General features: G+C 42.5%; 1 protein-coding gene and 2 long non-coding RNA genes across 6 annotated transcripts in view; 1 reads left to right on the top strand and 2 right to left on the bottom strand.

The window, feature by feature from the left end:
• The window catches only part of LOC118452324, a 19081-nt gene extending 18149 nt beyond the window's left edge, over positions 1-932 (bottom strand). The window contains exon 1 of the long non-coding RNA XR_004842072.1: positions 765-932. This is a non-coding gene — a long non-coding RNA (uncharacterized LOC118452324). The remainder of the gene's footprint in view (positions 1-764) is intronic.
• Positions 933-1172: 240 nt separating this feature from the next.
• SLC6A6 (solute carrier family 6 member 6) overlaps positions 1173-21191 on the top strand; it is a 118866-nt gene continuing 98847 nt past the window's right edge. For all 4 annotated transcript variants that reach the window (XM_035894808.1, XM_035894806.1, XM_035894807.1 and 1 more), the window contains exons 1-2: positions 1173-1317; positions 16097-16173. The gene's annotated coding sequence lies outside the window, so the exon portion shown is untranslated. The remainder of the gene's footprint in view (positions 1318-16096; positions 16174-21191) is intronic.
• LOC118452326 lies at positions 8642-19763 on the bottom strand. Its single transcript, XR_004842075.1, has 2 exons — positions 19697-19763; positions 8642-12987 (listed from the first exon to the last, which is right to left on the bottom strand). It is a non-coding gene; the product is annotated as an uncharacterized LOC118452326 (long non-coding RNA).

The raw sequence follows: 21191 nt of genomic DNA, 5'->3' as shown, positions 1-21191 counted from the left end.
TAATAGTAATAATGAGAATGGTAACAGAATATACAGAATATAAAAAACAAATGATGCACAATGCACTTGCTCACCACCCACCGACTGATGCCCAGCCTGTCCCGAGCTGTGATCAGTCCCCGAGCAGCGATTGCTCTCCCCACAACCGACCGACCAACTAATCCCCCCCCCGAGCATGACGTTATAAGGTATAGAATAGTTCTTTGGTCAGTTTGGGTTAGCTGTCCTAGCTGTGCTCCCTCCCAGCTTGTTATGCACCTGGCCAAGCAGGAGAAGCTCAAAAAGTCCTTGAGTAGTCTGAGCATTACTTGGCAACAACTAAAAACATCAGTGTGTTATCAACATTCTTCTAGTACTAAACCCAAAACACAGCACTATGCTAGCTACTATGAAGAAAATTAACTCTATCCCAGCTGAACCCAGGACAAGTATTTCTGGCCAATCTGAAACATGATTTCTCAAGATCTTGCAAAGTGCCTGTAGTGTAGCCAGATGCAATATTAATGGTACTTTACTGAAAAAGTACCAGAGCCCTGCAACTCTCGTATAATAAATGAATTGTAGATACCACACTCAGCATAAATGATTAGCAGGATTTGTACTGCATTCTCCTTGTAAAGAATGAGTCAGTTCTTCCACACCCTGAGCATGCTGAAATTCTCAGAGAAAATGCAGCTGAGTGCATTTAATTATTGTAATTCCATCTAGGTATGTTTTGTTGATGACAATGTCACCATAAATAATGAAATTATGAAGTTTCATACCTTTATGTCAGTGCATCCAAGCTTTGTAAAGGAAGGTTATAGCTGAATATTGCAGTTTTAGAAGATAAGCGTAAGTTAAGAAAATTATTTTCATGAACATAATTTTCTTTTTTTTTTTGTAGAGCAAAACTTTGCTGAGAAGTACCTCACTTTTAGTTTCCAGCAATCAGAAAGTGAAATTCTTTGACATGTTTACAAGCAGGGGAAGCTGAATTTCAGGAAATCACATGATTTCCTGTCACACCCCATATATAGGCATTTAGATGATGAAAGCAATAAAAAAACTTGCTGTTAGGAGTCTCCTGAAGCTAACGTGTATTATCTCTGTGGAGCCATGCTACCATATGTAAGGCATAAGACTCCTTCCCTATTTGTTCCAAGAATTTATATCAGTAGATATTTCGGAGAAGTCACAGTTCCAAACTGAATGTGCAGTGACTGATATAGAGGGGACTTTTCTTTGGAAGCTCACAGTGACCGTATCCAGCAGAAAGAAAAGTACAACCCCTTGTGTACCTGGCTGTTAATAGCTCAGTAAATAAGAAAATCTTAGGTAAGTAACAGTAAAAAAGAAGGAAGAACTTTATCAGTAGGATCTAGGAAAGGAAGGGTCTACTGTTAGCTAATAACTCTTGGATGTGTGTTTTCTACCAACTTTTAACCTCCTGTTATTCCCAAATGACTACAAGCCTTGCTTCTTCCATCTCTCATAGAAGATAGTATAATTAAGAAGAGATGTATGAAATAATGTGATATATGTTTATGTTGTTGTTATGATAAATAATGCAAAAATATGCTGATGCTCTTCTTGTTAATCTTGCCTGCATGAGCTGAGGTCCTTGTTCAGCTCCAATTAAACAGATTAATTCTCCAGGTCTGAGATGTTCATGGTGCCTTCATCTGACTCTTCCTAGGCAGCTCTGAGTGAGACCCTGCGTCCTGAGGTGTGTGTGTTCTTTCTCTCTGGATACCTATGAATGCAGTGTGGAGAAGGTGTTTGTGGAGTTCAGTGTGATTTATCCCTTTCCTGACTCCCTAGGCTATGGTTAAAGGGAAGTTTGGAAACTGCAAACAGAATCATTTCATTAGATATGGTCCAAAAGTGCCGTGTGTTTTCCCCTCAAGAGAATGGAGCTGAGCTAAGTCACAATAAAAGCAATTGTGGGATTTTTGGAAGGGAGTAGATGGCATAGGGAGAAAGCAATGTGTGTTGCAAGTGGGTAGGGTAGATCCAGCCCATGGGTGCCATATGTTTTGAAATCCTTGTGGTCTGGATAGTGACCAGCCATTTTTTTTTTAGCCTGAGGCTTCCAGCTCCACCCCACTGAGCAAGGAGTTCCTGCTGCTATAGACCCCCAGAAGTGCCTCAGCACCCTGGAGCCCTTCTATTGCTTGTCGACATAAATACAAATAGGGCACCTTTGCAACAGGATGTTTGCAAAGAGAGCTGGAGGTTGCTGCTGCCTATACCCTGCTTTTCTGCAGGTTGCTGCTTTGATATATTTCTGCATCATCAAACTTCAGCAAAATCCATGTTAGAAGTGTGGGTTTGCTCCAGACAAACCTCGGGATGATGTACTCTGGGGAGGAGGGAGCCTGGCCTGTGTAGAAGTCTCAATGTTGGCTGCAGGATGCAGAACAAGATCTAAAATATAGGGGTCTGGAAGGCATAAACTTTGTGTGATGGGGCCTTTCTGTTCTTGTAATTAAGATTTTAGTACAGTTGAGCTCCTTCTTTCATAATACACCCCTGCGATGGCTACCAAGACCACTCCTTCAGAGAAGGTCTGCAGCCAGTTAGCTGGATAATAAGGGGCAGAGAGAGGGAGGGGAGAGATTACTCACAGCTAATACAAAACATGTGCCAGTGAGACAGTGACTATTCAGTGTGTCCATCCTTTAAAATGTGATAAGCACATCTCCTTGGAGCACAGGGATGACCGTAGGCACCAGGAAACTGCCAGCAGGTGTGAGCCTGTGTCCTGGCTGTGATGCAGCCAAGGCAAGGTGGAGTGGACCAACCCATGGCCCAGATAATCCATCCATGGATAATCAAACGCTATGTCCAAGATGTGATTTGACTGTTTTCTTTGTTAAAGTATCCATTGCCAATCTGACATCATCAAAAGTCCTGCTGCTTACATGGATGTTTGTCCTCATTTGAATTAGTAACCAGACCTGGAGGTGATCTTAAGATCAGCTGAGGTGTATAATGTAATATATAATGCAGTTTTTATATAAAATACAAGGATAACATTGACAAGGAAGTGGAAAGAGTACAAATTTCTGTACAGTGCATGACAACGCAGCTCATAGTCATCTTTTGAAGATTACTTGACTTCAGTGGAAAAGGCTTATCTCCCTATAATAGGAGACATTCCTCTGCTGTGACATAATCTCACTTTTTATCTTCTGTCTCCTTTATTCTTTCTGGAACGAATATATAGAGAAAGATAAAATACCCTCTGGTGACCCCTATATCTCAAGAGTCCTTAATGCCGTGTGTCTTTCATGACAGGTAACTTCCTAACAAGTGTTGCTGGAGGAGTTTCAGGGTTCTCATTAAAATGGTTTGGCTTTAGGACTTTATTCTGCAAGATGAAATCCTGCACTGTAGAGAGGATGCAGACCCTTCAAGAGGCACTCAGCAGTACTTTCCAGATCAGTCCCTTTCTGCCTGATCCAGCACTGTTGACTGATTTCAAACCTAATCAGGCCTGAGGACTGTGGTCCGTCCTTTCCTTCATCCCTTTGGGCAAAGATGCTTACATAAGGTGTGCAGAGACCGTGCCATGGGGGGGCTTCGTACCACACGTGGTGGGAGCTTTGCCTTGAAGTGCTGACAGTCTAAGTTTAGATCTGGCGCAATGAGTGAAAGTAATAAACAAAAGTTGGGAATAGGCATGGAAGAGGTCAGAGCAGGGAGATCAAGGGTTGTGCTGATTTGGTAGGTGAATATCCTGATGGCTGTGCTGATTAAATAGTGAGTCACCAGCTGGAGGCTGGGAGGAAGAAGCAGGGCGTTAGAAGGATGTGGCTGTGGGGAGACCTGGTGAGCAGAGATTAGGAGGACAGTTCGTGCCCAGAGGACTAGAATAGCTTGTCCACTAGTTTCATTGTTTCAGGCATCTAAAGCACACTGGGTTAATCACCAACAAAGATGCCCAAGGGAACAATGTTGTATCGGTTATCTTCCTGAGCATTTGACTGTTTTGGTTTTATTTATTCTAGACAAAAGAGCTTATTTGTGATGTTTCATCTTTAGCCTGAATGTCTCTAATTTGGACAACCATTTAATTTGGAAGGTTTCCATGAGACGCCAGTGAGACTGTCTGATTAAAGTCATGACTTATAACCAAACGTCTTTCTCGCTCCATGTTGCTGACCGCAGTATTGGTTATGAATTGTGAAAGAATGTTAAAATCCAGTGTATTTTTCTCTTTGTGGGCTCTGTTTATTTTTATTTTCAACATTTTGATTGGACAATGAAAAATGTCAGTGATGCCAGTTGTAAGTCTTTAGGTACAAGTTTGCCTTTCAGCCATTGCGTAGGAGTGATCATTTGCTTTTAAAAACTGACATCTGTGGATTTTTAGTTCCTTTTTCTTTAATAATCTCTGGGAAAATATGGTATTTTATAAAAGCCTGTTGTATGGAAGGTAAAACTAAGGCCAAGTTTGGGATGACAACATCTTTTTCATGTCTCACTAACTTTTTCAAAGAGCAGTAGCAACAAGCTGAGCGGAGGTTGGAAGCAGCAGCATTGTTCCTTCTGTTTCCCTTGAATTCCTTTCATCGGTCCAGTGACTACACGTGTCCCGATGACACGTTTCTGGGTCACATGTCCCAGGAAGATGGGCTATATGGAGATACAGGGCATGGAAAGTATTCTAGCTAGAGACTAGTTATGTTGACAGGCTTCACATGTGGTGTAAATTTGTATATTCCTCACATGGACTTTATTAATAGCACATGACTGAGACAGGGAGAGCCAGTTACATGGCTCTTTATGTAAATAAAACAACAGAAATGTATTCTTTCTTGTTCCTTATCATATTAAGCCTGCAAATAGATTAAGGCATCTTAGGCTAGCACATGAGATCATTAGGAAATGCAGAGCAGCACGAGTTGGAGCACAGAGATTTCCCCAAGCCAGGCTGCGTGGCTGTAGGAGAGGAGTGAAGGCACAAGGGCACAGCATGCAGTGTCCAGAACTGGAGAAAGAATAGAAGGCCCAGATAAGTATTTAAAAAGTCAGCCTCAAGCGTAACCAAACTGAATGCTTGTTTTGTTTTTGGTCCAGTGGAAACTTCACAATGGAAGAGTTAGATAGTTTTCTTCCTTGGCTCTGCCATTGAAGGGACGTTGCTGCCTTTTCCAGTCAACTTTCTCCCATTCAATGGGATCTAGGTTTCATTTCAGTGGGATCTCTCCACAGGGTACTGCTCTGGTGTCATAGGGTCAGAGGGAGAAAATGCTGTAACTGTAGGTTGTCTTTATTGTGATTTTTCTCAGGTTCATCAGTGACTTCCACTGTAATTCTTTCAGCTAGTAGTAGTAGCAAGCTGTTGCCCTGGTGTAGGGATTAAGTATAGCTGGAGGCACAAACTAGAGTGTTAGGAGATTGCATATCCAGTCCTCTGTGTTCCCGCTAACAGGAAAAACTGGGGAATGTGTCTAGAGAGACTTGATCCAAGTATTTGTGTCCTCTTCCAGACACTGAAGAAAAACATCTGAATGGAAAGGACTTATATTAGTTGTGAGCCTCCTGTATTAATCACAGCCAGTTAATTGGAGGTATCAAAAGAACAATAGATGAGGTGCTTAGGGACATGGTTTAGTGGTGGGATGGCAGGATTAGGTCAAAGGTTGGACTCTATGATCTTAAAGGTCTTTTCCAACCAAAGTGATTCTATGATTCTAATTTAATCCTTAGCAACCTGGAGAAGTACAGAAAGGCTATCCCAGTTTGACACATGTGATGAGTATGAACCCCGAATTCCCAAATATGCAGAGCTTCGCTGTGCCCTGAGCTCATCTTTATAGCTATGAAAAGCGGGACTCCAACAGGTTCGCTTCAGTGATGTGGTGAATCTGGATGAAGACACAGATGCCAGGTACCTGGTGATAAGGCAAATTAAAAATGAGCTATTTACAGTGCAAGAGGCTTGAATTTTGTCTACTAGTGAAATTATTACCCAAATTGGGTAATAATTCACACATTTTCATTTTAGGAACAACTAGAAATTCTTCTGGAGGGCTTCAAATCATCCTAGAAAGAAGAGGTGTCTCCCATTCAACGCCTTTTATTTGAATGGGACATCCAGATAATCTGTTTCTGAATGTAGGCAAGGAAAGGAACACTCTCAGTCTAGTAGAGCGGACAACCAGGAATCTGAATCAGGATTTCTCTCCCCAGCTCTGTACGTACCACGTATTATGACCTTGATAAGTCACTTTCTTTTTTAGGTTCATGTTTTTAAAATGGATAAACCAACATATGTTTCCTGTGAGTTTCCTGTGTAAGTTAGTTTTTTTAAGATGTGAAAGATAGTATATTAAGTGGGCTGCATTTTTACAGGTTCACTCTCAGAAAGAAATATTTATCATATGTGACATTCAAAACATTCCTCTGTGCCCTTAAGTTCAAATGATGGAAATAAATTAGAAAAATGGTATTTAAGTGCTAAGCAGGGTATGGCGATAGGACTATTGCATTTACATTTGCACTGTGAGCAAAGAATTAATCATAAATGCACCAGGCCAGCATGGTTTCCCACTGTATTTGAGTATGATTTACCTTCTATGTAATCAAAATGAAGATGCATTTGTGGCTAAAAGTATATACTAAGTCTTCCAAGTTGACATGTTTTAGCTGTAAGGGATAAATCAATTTTAAATTCTACTGATTTCTTTTCCTCTATGCCTCAATTAAGCAAGTTAAATTCCTGAAGTTTTTCTGCTGCTACTTGTAACAGGTCAGAAATGTCAGGGTATCCTTGAAGAGGAGCACTCTCCTCCAAGACACTTTGCATAGCTTAATTAGTGCAGTTATTTCTTTCCCTGTGCCTTCTCTAAGGGCTTTCTTTATGTCAGATGCTTCTAAGTATTGAGAATCAGAGCCAGAGGTCAACCAAGGAGCTGCTGATCACTCAAGCTAAACGTCCTTTAATGCAACAGTTCATATGAGTGGTTTGCAAAGCCCCTCCGGGGGACCGTGTGTGCAGGGGTGCTCCTGGGCGCATGCATCTATGGGCTCCGCTCAGTGCAGCGCAAGGCACACGTGCGTTAAAGGACCTGATGAGGCTGAAGGTCTCTCTCATCGGGTGACTACAGGCATCACTGCGCTTTCTTTTATTCTACTGTAGCAAGCAAAGAAGCTTTAAAACTGTCAAAAATGCGCTGTGTGGGGTGTTTTTCTCAACAGGCAGTGAGGGACCTTCCTAATATCTTTAAGTAGCTTTGTTGTCCTGAATCCCTGGCCTCAGCTGTATAATTGCTACAGGTAGGCAGTGTGGCAAATGTTCATGATTTTAGGGCCTGGAGCCAGTTTGTGTCTCAGAGTCACTGATTGAATGTTTTTTCTGTCCAAGGTAGCTGCCTAAGCAGAACTAGTTCTGATTCTGGCTAGTGATATGTCATTAATATACAAGTCCTCTAAAATGTTTAACTATGAAAAGTGAGACTTTGACCCCGAGATATCAGAAATCATTCAAACTAGACTAAACACAAACAGTTTACATAGTCCAGTATAGGATGAGGTCTCTTACCAAACCTTTACTGTAGATAACCATTATGTGAATGTCAGCCACTGGAGTGCATTTCATACTGGGATTTTCCACTTGGCCTTTATTCAATACCAATCTGATAATGGGATGAAAAGTGGACTTGAGGAATGCAGTTCAAAGGACTTGCGGAGTTGAACCTGTGCACCAAGCCTGGCTACGTAAGTCATAGTAATGACTTGTGAAGGTACCATAAAATGGAGACAGCCTGCACAGGGCTGTGAAACAGAAGATACCTAACTCATGTGTGGGACAGTGGAGGAGGAGGAGCCAGGCAAGGAGCACCAGGAGTGGAAAGCAGCCAAAAGGATGCTGTAGGAAACAACAGTCCCAGCAATACTGCTGTGAGGACAGCTTTCCTCCTCGGTCTCCCTGTGGTGGCCTTGCTAAGTTACAATTTTTAATGTGGTTATCTCTGCCCCTGAAAAGACCGTGGATGTGTTTTTTAAAGACCTGATGACAAAATTACCCTCAAATTCTGAAACACAAAAGGAGTAAGGAGTCACTCAAGTAAGAAATCTGTCCAGATTGCTGACTCTTATTATTATGAGAAAGGATGGGAAGCTATAGACAGTATGAGTGCTGATGCACTGTAACGTACACGGAAATGGGTCCAGCTTTATTGCCATATTTAATACAGTCACTGAAATATAGAAATTCTGTGAAGAACAACCTCGCATCTTGGGCGCTGTTACTTGGTATGTCTTACCCTGCAGTTAATAATGCAGTAAAACATTGTTTCTGGCAGACATCTTATTAAAAGAAATGCCTACTTTTAAAAAACCTTCACATTTCCTATCTCCCCCTTTTTGTTAAGGGAAGCCTGATAGCCGCATGTATCAATTCAGACTCAGGCACCTGACAGCCTCTATGTCTCTCTGCATTGTCTGCTCACGGTAGCTTTTGCCTTGTCGGATCCCACTACACATGCTGCAGGGCCCCCAAATGTTACGGTGGTTTTAAATGCTCAGCTTTGGATTGAGAAGGCTGGCACAGGTGAATGAGCAGCGTGTGTAGCGTGGCAGCCAACAAGGCTGGGATGTGCTGCAGTATTTTGGGAGGGAACAGCCAGACAGTGGGTGGTGGAATCTCTTTTTTCCTGTAGAGCTGCTTGAGATTTCAGATATTGTGATTTGTAAAGGTGTTTAGATGGCAAGCTGATCATGAAAAAACAATTATAGATGATGCATCTTTTTTTCCACTTAGGGATGAAAAGCTACCTAACCCCAAGTGCCTCTGTTTTATCAGTCTTGTTGCTCACATTTCACGTGTGCTCTATTGAGCTGCCTATAGCAACATGTAGTGCTTCTAAGCCGTTGTGAATTCGGGGATTTCAAAGGCCTTACTGGCTTTAACGAAGGAGAGGGGCATTGTATGGTATTTCCATAAAGTTGAACTCTATGCAGAAAAAGCAGGGGACAACTTGTCCCATTGCTTTCATTTTATATTTTGACAAACTGAGGTTTAGACAAGGCAAGGCAAGCATTTTGAATTCATTTACCAAGAAGCAATAAGGAACTAACCTAGAAAATATCCAGGAAATTACTCAGGGAATTCTCTAAGTGCAATAAGACAATAAAGTTCAAACCTGAGTCTTCATCCTATGAGCTGTCTGCAGGGCCCTCCACCTCTGGGGGCTTTGCACAGAGCTGGATTTGTCACTTTGTGCTTTTCAGAAAGAACAGTTTTTAAAATATTCCATCTGGTGAGTTTAAGCAGAGGAAAGGTAATTGTTCGTGTCCTGTGTGCTGTGCGTTGGACGGGCTCTGGGTCGCAGTCTCTGGCGGTGCATGACGTTACATGCCGAGCGGGTAAGGGCGGGTGCGGCTGCTGCCGGGGGTGCCTGGGCTTGCTGAGAGGATTGCTGCCATTCCTACCCACTTCTATCTCGGTCGTCCTTCGGAAACAACACGAGCGATTAGCAAGGGTTCTGTTATGTCATTCATTGCGGAGGAAAACTCATTCGTAAAGTTTGTGGTCCCATTCTCTCTGAGGCCACCCAAGGAACTGGGCCAGTTGGGGGGGGAGATGAGCAGCTGAGCCGAGAACACTCAAGAGACACCATCACCTGTCCTATGGTCGTGGCATGAAGCTTCAACCCAATCCTCCTCTGGAGGGTCCTGGGACTGATCTATCTGCAAAAGCACAGACCCTGTAGCAGCCTGCTGTTCCCTGGGCTGCCTGTGCACAGGCTGCGCAGGGTTGGCATGGCAACACCAGCTTCCAGAGGGTGTAGGAGCATCCCTGAATCACAGGTCTACCTGCCCACCCCGTCGCACCTCCTGAGTGCTGCAGGGGAGTGTCATGGGAGCCAGTGAAGGGCCTTCCCTCCCCAAAAATAAATACCAAGCAAAGGGAATACTTATCTGCCAGGGCCTGCTATTGAAAAACGGATCTCAGTTCATATAAGCAGGAAAAAGACATTGAGGCTTATTTGTATTTCTGCCCCTGAGCACAAAGGGGCTAGAAAGCAGGCGGCTCCCACCAATTGTGTGTTCCTCCTGTTTGGAGATGTAATCGGCGTCCACATACTGTGCCACAGCCTTTCCTCATCTCTCGGGGTTGGGTTGGGGCTGGGAATGATGCACAGGGGTAGAAGACCTCCAGGGTAGGGGTGGGGAAGGGCTGGCTCCTGACTCTGCATCTCTCCCCGATCTTCTGATGCGTAACACACACCGCTAGGAGCAATGTTCCTGGGGAAGGAGGAAAACACAGGGTCACCCTGTTCGCTCAATCCCAATTTACCAACTGGAGAAACAGGCTCTGTGTAAACAGTACAAATGAAACGGATGTTTCACGCTGCTACTGATAAGTTTATCAGCAAAGCCAACATTCACTCTGGACCCCTAGAAAAATACACAAAAAATGTGTTAAAGAAAGAGAAGCAGAGGGTCCTCAGCTAACCCCCAGCTTACCACACCCTGGGTATCGGTGTTCGTGCTTTGGGACGTGTCAACCATTGCTCTAGCCAATGTGACTCCAAGGTTGGGACATTGTGTTCTGTAACCACAAGGCCCAATCTTACCCAGGCTCTAGCTGTGTAAATGCTATCAAGATGGATGAAAAAGGACTGTTGTAAAGGTGCTAGGGAAGATGAGGGCAGGGCAGGGGCAGTCAAGGAGCATGGCTGCTACCGGGGAGCACTGTGGCAAGGCCCTGCTGACCTTGCATGGGAGGTGAGGCTGTGGCCTCTCTAGCTGGTATTGTCCACAAATAGACCATCGTCCTTTGCAAGGAAGCAAAGAGAAAACTCTCTTCTGCTTCCTTGACTGTGGCACTGAGCCAGTATTGCCTCACCGAGGGCTCAGCCTCCAGCTCAGAGGTCTCACAGCTCCAAAATGCCTCTCCCACGTTGCTTTAAGTGCCTGTTCCAGCATCCTGTTACATGTGGACCATCCCCACTGACTGGATTTTGTTCCCTGCAAGTGAGTGGCTGGGAAGGAGGTGTGTTTCATGAAGCTTGTAATAGAAAGCTTGCTTTGACCTCCACGACAGAGAGATTAACACCATTCCAGAATGATGTAGTGTGTGTTTTTTAAGGGTCCAGAGGCAATTCCTGTTTACAGAGCAGGACTGGAAGAGCCTCGTAGCATTCAGGCTAGGGTAGTGGCTGCCAGGGATTCCTTCTCCATAGCTTCTTTTTCAGGTGCACTTTTGCCCTGCTGAGGGAGAAGTTGAAACGCCCTGTGGATGGCTGAGCTGGGCTGCTGCAGTTGTGCAAAATCAGATGAGGGAATGAGGAAATTCTTGCACCTGTCCCTATCCCCTCTCATCAAAGGAAACCACATTAGAGCTTCTTTGGGGCGATTCCACAGAAAGTTTGCCAATCCTTATGAAAAATTTGTCATTGACAGTAAAGATCCATTTGAAATAGCCCCAGACTTCCTTGAGTTATTCTGCTCTGCAGATGTAGTCTTAAATGTTTTTATCAATAGCGGTCCAGCCTGCTAATCCCAATTATATGCTCATGCCCAGCACCACTGCCTTTATCAGTTTACGGGAACTGAGAGCTGGTGGTTCTGCTCCCACCATGCCCACTTCTCCAAGAAGTATGAAAGGCTAAAAGTACTCTGAACAAGCAACGTATCCACCTGCTAGTAGTAGGAGGCCTTGCATTTTTCATCATCTTTCTGGAAACCAGAACGTACAGGATCTCCTTTCTGGGTAAATGTATTCTCATGTCCATGAGGAGCTTGATGCAAGTCAACCATTTGAGCCTTGGTGAGCCAGTGGGGAGTTAGAAGTGGCACGAGCCTTGAGTCCGCTGTCTAATGTCCCTGGCACAGTCCCAGAGAGAAAATCAAAAGGCCATACACCCAATGGAGTAAATCCATCGTTTCACTGGTGGTTGGATTTGCCCAATTTTTCCATATTGTTACTTGCCTCCTTAAATTGCAAAACGTTTCTCTGAGTTTTATTTGTCATTTCTTGACTGATACTGTGCTCAAAACATTCATGTTTCCCCAAAGCACACTACATGCCTTTAGTCAAAAAAGAGCTATGTGCTGGCCCACTGCCAGGGCCCAGAATTTAAGGTGCTTTTTGGAAAAGAGGCCTTTAATAAGCTTTTGTATTCTCTTATATGACTGTAGTCTGAGACTCAATGCCCCACAGGTGGGACTTATGTAGTTTGTTATTAACTGTTTCCTTATATAAGGATAGTCCTGTTCATACATTGGCAGGGAACCACTAAGACTAGAGTCAGAGATTTTGGATGTTTTTGAAGACTTAAATTTAGATTTCTAGGTGCCAGCAGCGCTGAAATGAGAAGATATATGAGCATGGAAATCTAGCATCTAGGATATTAACAGTACAGAGCTCTTGCTGAAGCAAAGTGTGAAGCACACTTAGCATATGCAAAGCTCTATTATTTACTCCAGAAAGATCACGCTGTGAGTTGATAACGCATCTTCCTTCCCCTCTCTACTTCTCGTTTTCTCTCTGTATCAAGGCCTTCCGATCTCAGAAATTATTTACATTTCCCCTGCAAACCATGACTGTCCTTTTCTCTCTCTCCTGCTCCCTCTTTGCACAATGCTTTTGGTGCATTTCGTCCTGTTGAACCCTCTCCCACCAATGCACACAGTCAGTGACAGTGCAAACCGCTGCTGCCTTTATTGGCACGAGCCATAACCCGATACAGCTGTTGTCTGCTGACCTGGGATTTTCCAAGGGCTCCTGCGGCAGAGCAGGTTGCAGACCGATTGAGACACGTTTGGTGGTTCAGCCAGGTTTGCCACAAGGGGGGGTGAAGAACAGAAACAGTCTGTGGAAATTTACTGACTCTCTGAAGATCTCATGACTTCTTGCTAAATCTGAAAATTCCCAGTACAAGAATAATTGTTTCTAAACTGGCTGTGTGGCCTTTCATCATTTACCTGAATATTGCATGGTCAGTCGCATTTTTTTGTCAGTGGTAGACAACAGTCCATCGTTTGCTGAAGGGATGGAAGATAAGGGATTCATTAGTCAAGACGCTAGTTCCTAGTACAAAGAACTTCCACACAGATGGTGAATTTAAAAAATATATATATTCAACAAATCAACACATAGTGTGCCAACTCTTGTGAAATATGTGCACGTTAGGAGTCTGAGTGGGAGCAAATAAGGTTGTAAGGAATCTTTCTGTGTACCTTTTCTGTGTACCTTCTGTTTTCAAACAGTGATTTGCAAAGAAGTCTTTTTCTTGTCTTTTTTTTTTTTTTTAAAGGTAAATATGTACGAAGCTCTTTAAATCATCTGAAGTGGGTCATGGTTGTGACTAAGAGATAAGAAGGGATTTGTCTGTCTGACAAACTTCCCCATTGTTTTTAGAGAAGGTTGGTATTTTCCGAAGTGGTAAAATACCACTGAGTGCAAAATGCAGGGCGTAGTGTAAACTGGAGTTCTGCCAGTTCATGGGCTGAGCAAAAACTGTTGAAATGCAAGATGCTTTCAAGGCCCAGCTCTGCGTCCTGCACAAGAAAAGCCACCAGTGATGTCCCTGGATCTCCAGCTCTCAGTCTCCAGGCCACAAAAGGTCAACGTAATGCCTGCTACAAAGTCAATAGGAATTTTGCCATTAGGACAATTCATGTTCTTAGTCATCTTTATATGGGACCATATCACCTACCCATCAGAATTAATGGGGTTTATATAAAAATTTGAGGGAGGGAGAGAGGAAGAAGCCAGGAGAAAACAGAGAAAAATGCTCTGAGTTTGTGTTGTGCCTCCAGGCAAGGCACAAAGTGAATCTGAAATAACGTAATTTCTAAACAAGCTATAGCTAGAAGTAGAAACCGCAATGGTGATGAGACCACCAGTGCAGTCAACTCAAGCACCAGTAAAGGCAATCCAGCAGAACCTGCAAAGCTCACTCGGTGCATGGTGCAAGGCCCAGTGCCAGTAATGCTGTGCAGGCTGCTTTTGCTTTAATGTTTGTGAAGACAAGGGGCTGGCTCACGCGCAGCTGTACTGAAGTCATGCAGATGGAAATCTGCCTATTTGGGATTGCTTTTGGGGCTGGGGATGAAGGGACAAAGTAAGACGCTGCATATGTTCCATATGGTGTTCCCTATAGTGGGGTCTATTTTCTAAGCCTTTGCTGGGGCACTGCTGTGTTGGAATACTAATTCAAGCACTAACAAAATTGTAGCAATTTAGGGCAGGAATAGGATATTTGCAGGTGGATAATTAGCTGACTGGGTAATGATGATGTTATACACAGCCAAAAACTTGGTTTGGTACAGTATTTAGGGCAAGATGCAACGTATTGAAAATTCTCTGAATCTGTCCAGGAAAGGGTAAAGAAGATGATCCCAAAGACCCCAAGAAAAACACTTAAGATCAGAAAGCAAAACCTACAGGAAAAAAAGGAGACACATTAAAGGCAGCAAGATTGCAGCCCTGTACGTCATATAAAATGAATGCTGTTCATCGTCCTGAATTGTTCATGCTCAGACCATATATGTTCGGTTCTTGACAAAGTAATCTCTTTACAAAGCTACATAATGCAGCAGAGTCAGCTAAGAACGAGTTATAAACAAAGAAGCTATTCAGCTGTCAAAGCAATTTTCAGCTATATTAAAACAGAATGGGATGGGATGGATTCTGTCCCGGGAAGCCGGTGGTGATACATGTGTGTAAATCGCGTGGCGAGAGGGAGTGCGTGCATGCACGGGTGGCCGCCCACGCAAACACATGCGCACACACGTGCACGGGATGATTGCCTGTTGCCGTCCCCAGCTCGCGTTAGAAATTGCAAAATGCTTGTTTAAATTGCATTTTCTGTCTGCGCTTGGGGATGTCACCAAGTTCTGTCCATTCTGATGACGTGTTTTGTTTCCATAGAAACCAATGTACTTTGGAGAGGGAAAAGCAGAAGGAGACTGAGAAAAGCAGAAAAATCAAGCAGAATAGGAGAAGTGTGCAGTGTGAATAGATCGTTTGGGTTGTGCCTTCAGGCTGCAAGATGCTGTATTTATTTGTGGGGTTGTCACTCCAGAATAATTCAAATCCATTCAAATGTATGTCAATTAAATGAATGCAGCATCCTATTTCTTCATATGTACTCTCCGCCATCAGACAGACTCCGTCTGCATGAGAGAGGCCAGGCTCCCCGTGTGCTTTCTGCTGACACAGGACTTTCGCCATTTGCTGTGTCTCTGGTGTCATTAGCAGGTGTTTCCTATCTTCATCCCCAAACTGGGGAAGGAGGCAGGGCCTGGGAAACTACAGATTTCAACTAAGGTTCAATGAAATACCTGTCAAGGCTCCCATAAAAAGCTGTGTATGATCTGTACCTCCCAAGGGGTAGGCGGGGCGGGGAGAGGAGCTATTCTATGATTTTTTTCCTTCTTAAAACAGCCAACTTGCCATTGAATCATTTAATCACTAATTAAAAATCCTGGATAAAACAAGCTGCCTACAGCTTTCTGGCAAACATCCCACTGACTTCAGTAGGGCCAAGATTTTACCCTTTCCTTGACTGCAGAGCTTGTTTGTTGTCCCTTCTTTTTCTTTAGCTGTGTGCTTTATGCCAGATTTTTCCTCTTAAGTGTGTGTTTTCTTTTACTTTTCTGAAATGTTATCTCACTTCAGCTCCAGAATATAGATCTTAAGATGATAGACCCCAAGAGGTAGTCCATGACCAGGCTAGCTGTGTTTCATCCGTGTCCTTTGCTGCTGTGGCCTAGGAGAGGACAAGGAGTAATGTGAGGGCAGTTAGGAATTTCAGCAGCTGAAGGTCTCCTGGAGCACGTTTGTGCAGGCATCTCGACTTGCAAGTCCCTGTTGCCAGAGCTACATGGTGCTTACGGGGTCCCTCAGCTGGTACCTGACCAGCTGGAAAAGGGGTGGACCACTGTAGCCTAGAGCATCAGCTGTTCCACTGCCCAGGGCTGAATGCCAGGAGGAGAAACAGAATCCTATTTGTGTGTATTCTATATGCATGAATGCCTTTGGTGACAGAGTGAAATCCCCGTTGTCTGTTCATATTCTTTGGTACGTGTTTCTCCTGTCTTCCCTTTTTCTATTTAACAGTCATATACTCTGTAATTTTGCTTTCAGAGTCTGCCTTAGAAGAGACCTATGCCATTTTGCCTGGAGCTGAGTAAGATGCACCCCCGCTGGCTGCTTGCTTGAAGGTAGGGATGTGCCAGCGAACCCTGCTTCCCGGGGGCTTTTTGGCAGAGCGCGCTTGACTTTCTGCCGTGTCCTTCATGAGAAGCTGCTCTTGGTCACAGACGGCCCACGTATGAGGAACCTGAGCCAATAAAAATTGCCAGGACCTACTGCATTCTTCAAAGCTTAGGGCACCGGGGTACGTGTCGACAGCAAACACCCTAATCCCTTACCAACGTGTTGGATGGCAAAACCCATGGCAGTTGCTTGTAGTGTTGATGCGGTTTGAGCCCATACTGTTTAATTTATCTTTGTGCACCCAGATCTGTGATATCTAACACTACTGATAGTTAGTCCCGTTTGCTGGTTTGTCGACAAATTCTAAGAATAAAAAGAAACTATGTGAAGGGAGATATGATTTTGCTGGTCAGCTCTAATCTTGGCTGTTTTCCTCAGTTTTAAATGTTGCATTTTACAAGTTATATGTTAAATGCTCTGCTTCACTTCTTTGCATCCAGACAGAAAGGAGAGGTTTGTAAAAAATGTGCTTTGTGTGTAATGTAGAATTTTTCTCCTCTGGGGAATCCATCATTGAGGATGTTTACTATATATTTATGAGATCCCTTGCAGATCTGTAGGCCAGGCTCTCAGATGTTCATCTTCTTGGACTTTTCATTGCTAAAATTTATTATTCTTTTAATGGTGGGCTCGCAGAAAAATGTGGGGGGCTGAGTTTGAATTCCAGGCAAATCTTATATCGCTGCTGGTTTGCAACTGGGCTCCTTACAGGATTCGGCAAGATTTCATTCAGCATTTTCTATAGTGCTGGTTCCATTTCTCTGGGGGTGCAGGGAAGATTACTTTTGGCTTTAATGTTCTGTATTAGTTAGTCTGCGATTTGCTTGTTCCAGAGGCTGGACATTATCTTTGATAATGTGTCATTCTGTAAGACAATGAGTGCCAGAGGGAGCGACAGGGTATCTCTCACATGTGCTACCGCTGATTCATTGCATGTACTTCTGCGAGGTGATGAAACACTTCGGTCACGTCAAAACTGTGCTGGTTTCTAGATAGCAGCTAATATCTAAATACTAGATATTACGTGACAAGTTTGAAGGCCAGAAGGTGATGTTCACGGGTGATGTCTGGGCTCACAAAGTAATCTTCTGGAAGCCAACGTAACTTTCTGTGTGAGTGAGGAGAAGTTGTGCGACTGTAAGCTCAGGAATGGGCTGTTACTCAAGTGCAAGGATGAATGAGAAAGATTAAAAAAAAAAAAAAATTTAATTAAAATAATTTAAAACTCTGTGCAACCCAAGTGTACTGTTTATCATCTTGTTGTACCAAAACAAAATTTGTGATATACTTTGACTTGGGATTTTCCAGAGTCATCGATGTGCTGGTTTTCATCATCTCTTGTCTTGCTGTTTCCTGACTTCCCTTCCCAGGCTTTGGAATTTTTATCCAAATTTTCCTCTTTTGCTTTTAATGCAATATCAGAATTAGCTTTTTGACCTCAGAGACTTCTCCCAAAGTAACAGATTTAAAATTGCTAGGTAAGAGTCAGCAGGAGATGATGATACTTGGTCTAATTTCCTTAGAAATGTTATAGCTCAAGTATTTATAATAATAAGGCTCTGTTACTGGAACCTCTCAATTCCAAGACTCTGAAAGTGGTAACTGAACCAGCAAGTTCTGGGAATATTTCCTAGATGGAAACTCGGGGGGAAGAAGAAGGGCATGGGAACACCAGCAATGTAATTGTATAAATGAGCATGTAATTTTCCGCAAAAAATTTCCTTGTCAAGTTCAGTATTTTTTCTTTTGACAAATTGCTTGTGTAGAAAATGAAGCTTTTCAGCCTCTGCGCTGTTCCAAATTTTAAGGTTTTGGTTTTCTTCATGTCCCTGTTATTGGACATGTATGTCTTGATGTGGTTTTTGACATCACTTAGTGGTGATGAGTCCGTGTTCACAGGCCGTGATTGGTCATTAAGTCATGCTTAATGGCTTAGGCCTTATAAACTACATTTGACTCAGGGAAGTATCATTTGGTTGTTGGAAGGAGAGTCTGCTGCATCGCTCAAAGTCAGTGAAAGTTACTTCTAATCAGAAAGTTTTGTCATGGTAGGATTCAACAAGACTCAAACAGTGCATGATACTTCTGCTCGTTTGCTTTCTAAGGCTGACTCTTGCACACAGCTATTTTTTTGAGAATGACAGCCATGAGCAAATTTTCAGTCACATGGCTGTTTTCAAAAGTAACTAAAATTGGATGCAAGGGAAGATCCATCTGATAATGATCCAACATATTCACAAATATTTTCTCATTATTTCTTTACCACTTGTCAGCTACCCCTTCTTTTCATCTATTCCCTTCTATTTCTTCTTGGTTTTGTGTTTTGATGTTGTTTTGATGATGCCTATTTTGTTCCCAGAACTAATATCTGAATTTATAGTAGATGGTTTTGAATATTGATGCATCTATGTATACAGATATATATAGATATATAAAGTGGTTGCTTTTTATGGGGGTTGATTTCTTTTACTAAGCAAGAGAGCAGACTTGGATACAGAAGTTGCAGGCATGTTTGTGATCAGTCAATCTGTGCAGTTGTACCAAATGACCCTATAATATAATTCATGCCATGAGGCTTGGCCTGAGTTCTCACTGGATGGTAGTTGCCTTACATTATGATGGTGAGATGTTTCCCTTCTCCTAAGAGAATTTGGGATATATTCATTGATTGAGTTGGATAAATAGTTCTGGTTTTCCACAAGATCTTTATCACTGGGTAGCTCCTTCTTCAAAAACCTGGTGCCATCTCTCAAGGCATTACTTCTGTAGTATCTGGCGCTCAGATTAAAAGCAGGTTACAGTGCGGCTGGTTTTGTATGAACGTTTGTAAACCAGCTGTTGAGAGAAGGTTCCCTGAATGTGCAAAACCCATGAATTACATGTTGTGTTTCATCAGGAGGTGTTTTGTTAAAGAATTGCCAGAGACAATTAATCTTGATTATAACGTAATCCTGGTACAAAATGCATCGTTTCTTCTTGGCAAATGAAGTGTTTGGCATCAGCAAGTGTTTACATTTACGTTGTTTTTAAACTTCTGTGTGTGCTGGGAGGTAGGGTGAAATATTTCCTAGATGGCCAAGGCTATTCCTAAGAAAAGATATATCATGGAGCAGAAATTCCGAAACATTCTGTTTCAAAGGAAGCTACGTGATCAATGCAATTACACCAGGGTTTTACGGGATGTCCAGAGCACATCTTTCATTGTCTTTGCATAGGTTGCACCTCAATTTTGTTTATGTTTTATTTCAGAGCTTTCCAATTTTCTGTTGTATCAGCAGTTGCATGAGCTACCTTTCCTTGTGCCCCTGCTTTGACATATTCCTATCCTGCCATGTTCTTAAGAGATTTTTTTTCTCTATGCGCTAGAAAAAGTGACAGAAGTTACTGTTGGGTAACTCATTACACTCTGATGCTCTCTATCTTAGCTCAAATCACTAAGTAAATATAAATAATGTTTATATGTCATACCTCTTCGTAACTGTATATGCTTGTTACCTCCACTTTTCCTGTGTTCCTGGTGCTTGAGTGAGGAGAAACCACAAAACACCAAGGGAATGTTGGCGTATGTGAAAAAAACTTGCATGGACCTTGATTCCAGGAAGAACATACACACATGCTGATAAACAGCTCCTTATCTAAGAAATACTTAAGAGAGTGTTTCTTAAATGAGAGTGCTTTTCTGAAACTGAGCATTTGGTTGCTGGGTTGTTTTGGGTTTTTTTTTTTTAAATATTTCAACACCCTGCTGATAATGTTGTGAAATCCTTGCTGGGCCTTAGCCAATTAACTGAATAAACTTCTACTTGTTTAATGATTTTAAACTCTCCTATGTGAGATAAACTTGCCATTTGTTCATTTAACTTCTCTCCTGCATTTGGTGTACAAATGCTATCTAATCTCACGGAGACTCCAAGTCTTTGAGACTTAAGTTCTTGCAAATTTATCAAACACAGCAATCAGAACACGTCTGGGCACTTAACAAAGTTCTCGTAGTGTTTTTCACTGATACTTTTAGTATTATTAAAGATAATTACCATTGTATTATTAAATACATGGAGCTGCCATATTCTGTGATGTAATTTTCCACTTTTGCATTTACCTTTATTAGCACACATTCCATTTAAAGTTGTCTTTCATTGCTCAGAGTGCGACATAGTCCAGAGAACTAGGATTGTCCAAATCTGCATCCCATAAACTGTCTGCAAAATAGTCCTTCTTTCTAATGGCCAGCCAGCTCCTAAAATCCAACTGAAAGGTTAAGATCAGAAATATGATAACGTCACTGAAGACATCAAGTTACTGACAGGATTCCTTTAATTACAAAGGGTTGAATAGGAACAAAAATTATTCCCTGCACACTGCAGGCTTTCTTGCTCTGTGATCATTGGCATTATATTTCATGTTTTCAAGCATTCGAGTAATGGATACAAAATTGGAAGCAGGAGGAAAGGTATAGAAATCATACCTGGAGGCAGTGAGAGAACGGGAGAACTCTCATTCAGTACCAGTGAAATAAATTTCTGTCCACAGGGCACAGGCATTGAGAGGAAAATAATTTATATGAAACCAAGGGCTGTAACAGCCTAATTTTGTTCTCTGGACCCAGGTAAATTTCATCCTAACACAATAAATAAATATATAATATAAAGTGCAATGCTATTTCCTGATTCATGGTCTTGTTAGACTCCAAATAAACATATATCATGCTGGAATTGTAATAACATAGGCTTAGTACATACAGAGGGAATTGCATCCAGCTACTAGATATGAGGAAAACATACCGAAAGGGAATGATTTAGAGGAGAATGAAGTTCTCCTTTAGACTCAGTGATGGTTCTGCTGTGTTTTCCCCTGGAAAATGGTCCTTCTCTTGTATGGACATTTTTACATATCTTCTTTCTTGAGCCAAAAAAAAAAAAAAAAAAAAAAGGAAAAAATCCCCCTGGTATAAACACAATTTTCT

The sequence above is a fragment of the Egretta garzetta genome, unplaced genomic scaffold (assembly GCF_000687185.1).
Source record: "Egretta garzetta isolate BGI_Z169 unplaced genomic scaffold, ASM68718v1 scaffold215, whole genome shotgun sequence".
NCBI classification, from domain to species: Eukaryota; Metazoa; Chordata; class Aves; order Pelecaniformes; family Ardeidae; genus Egretta; species Egretta garzetta.
This window is presented reverse-complemented; position numbering and strand designations above follow the sequence as displayed.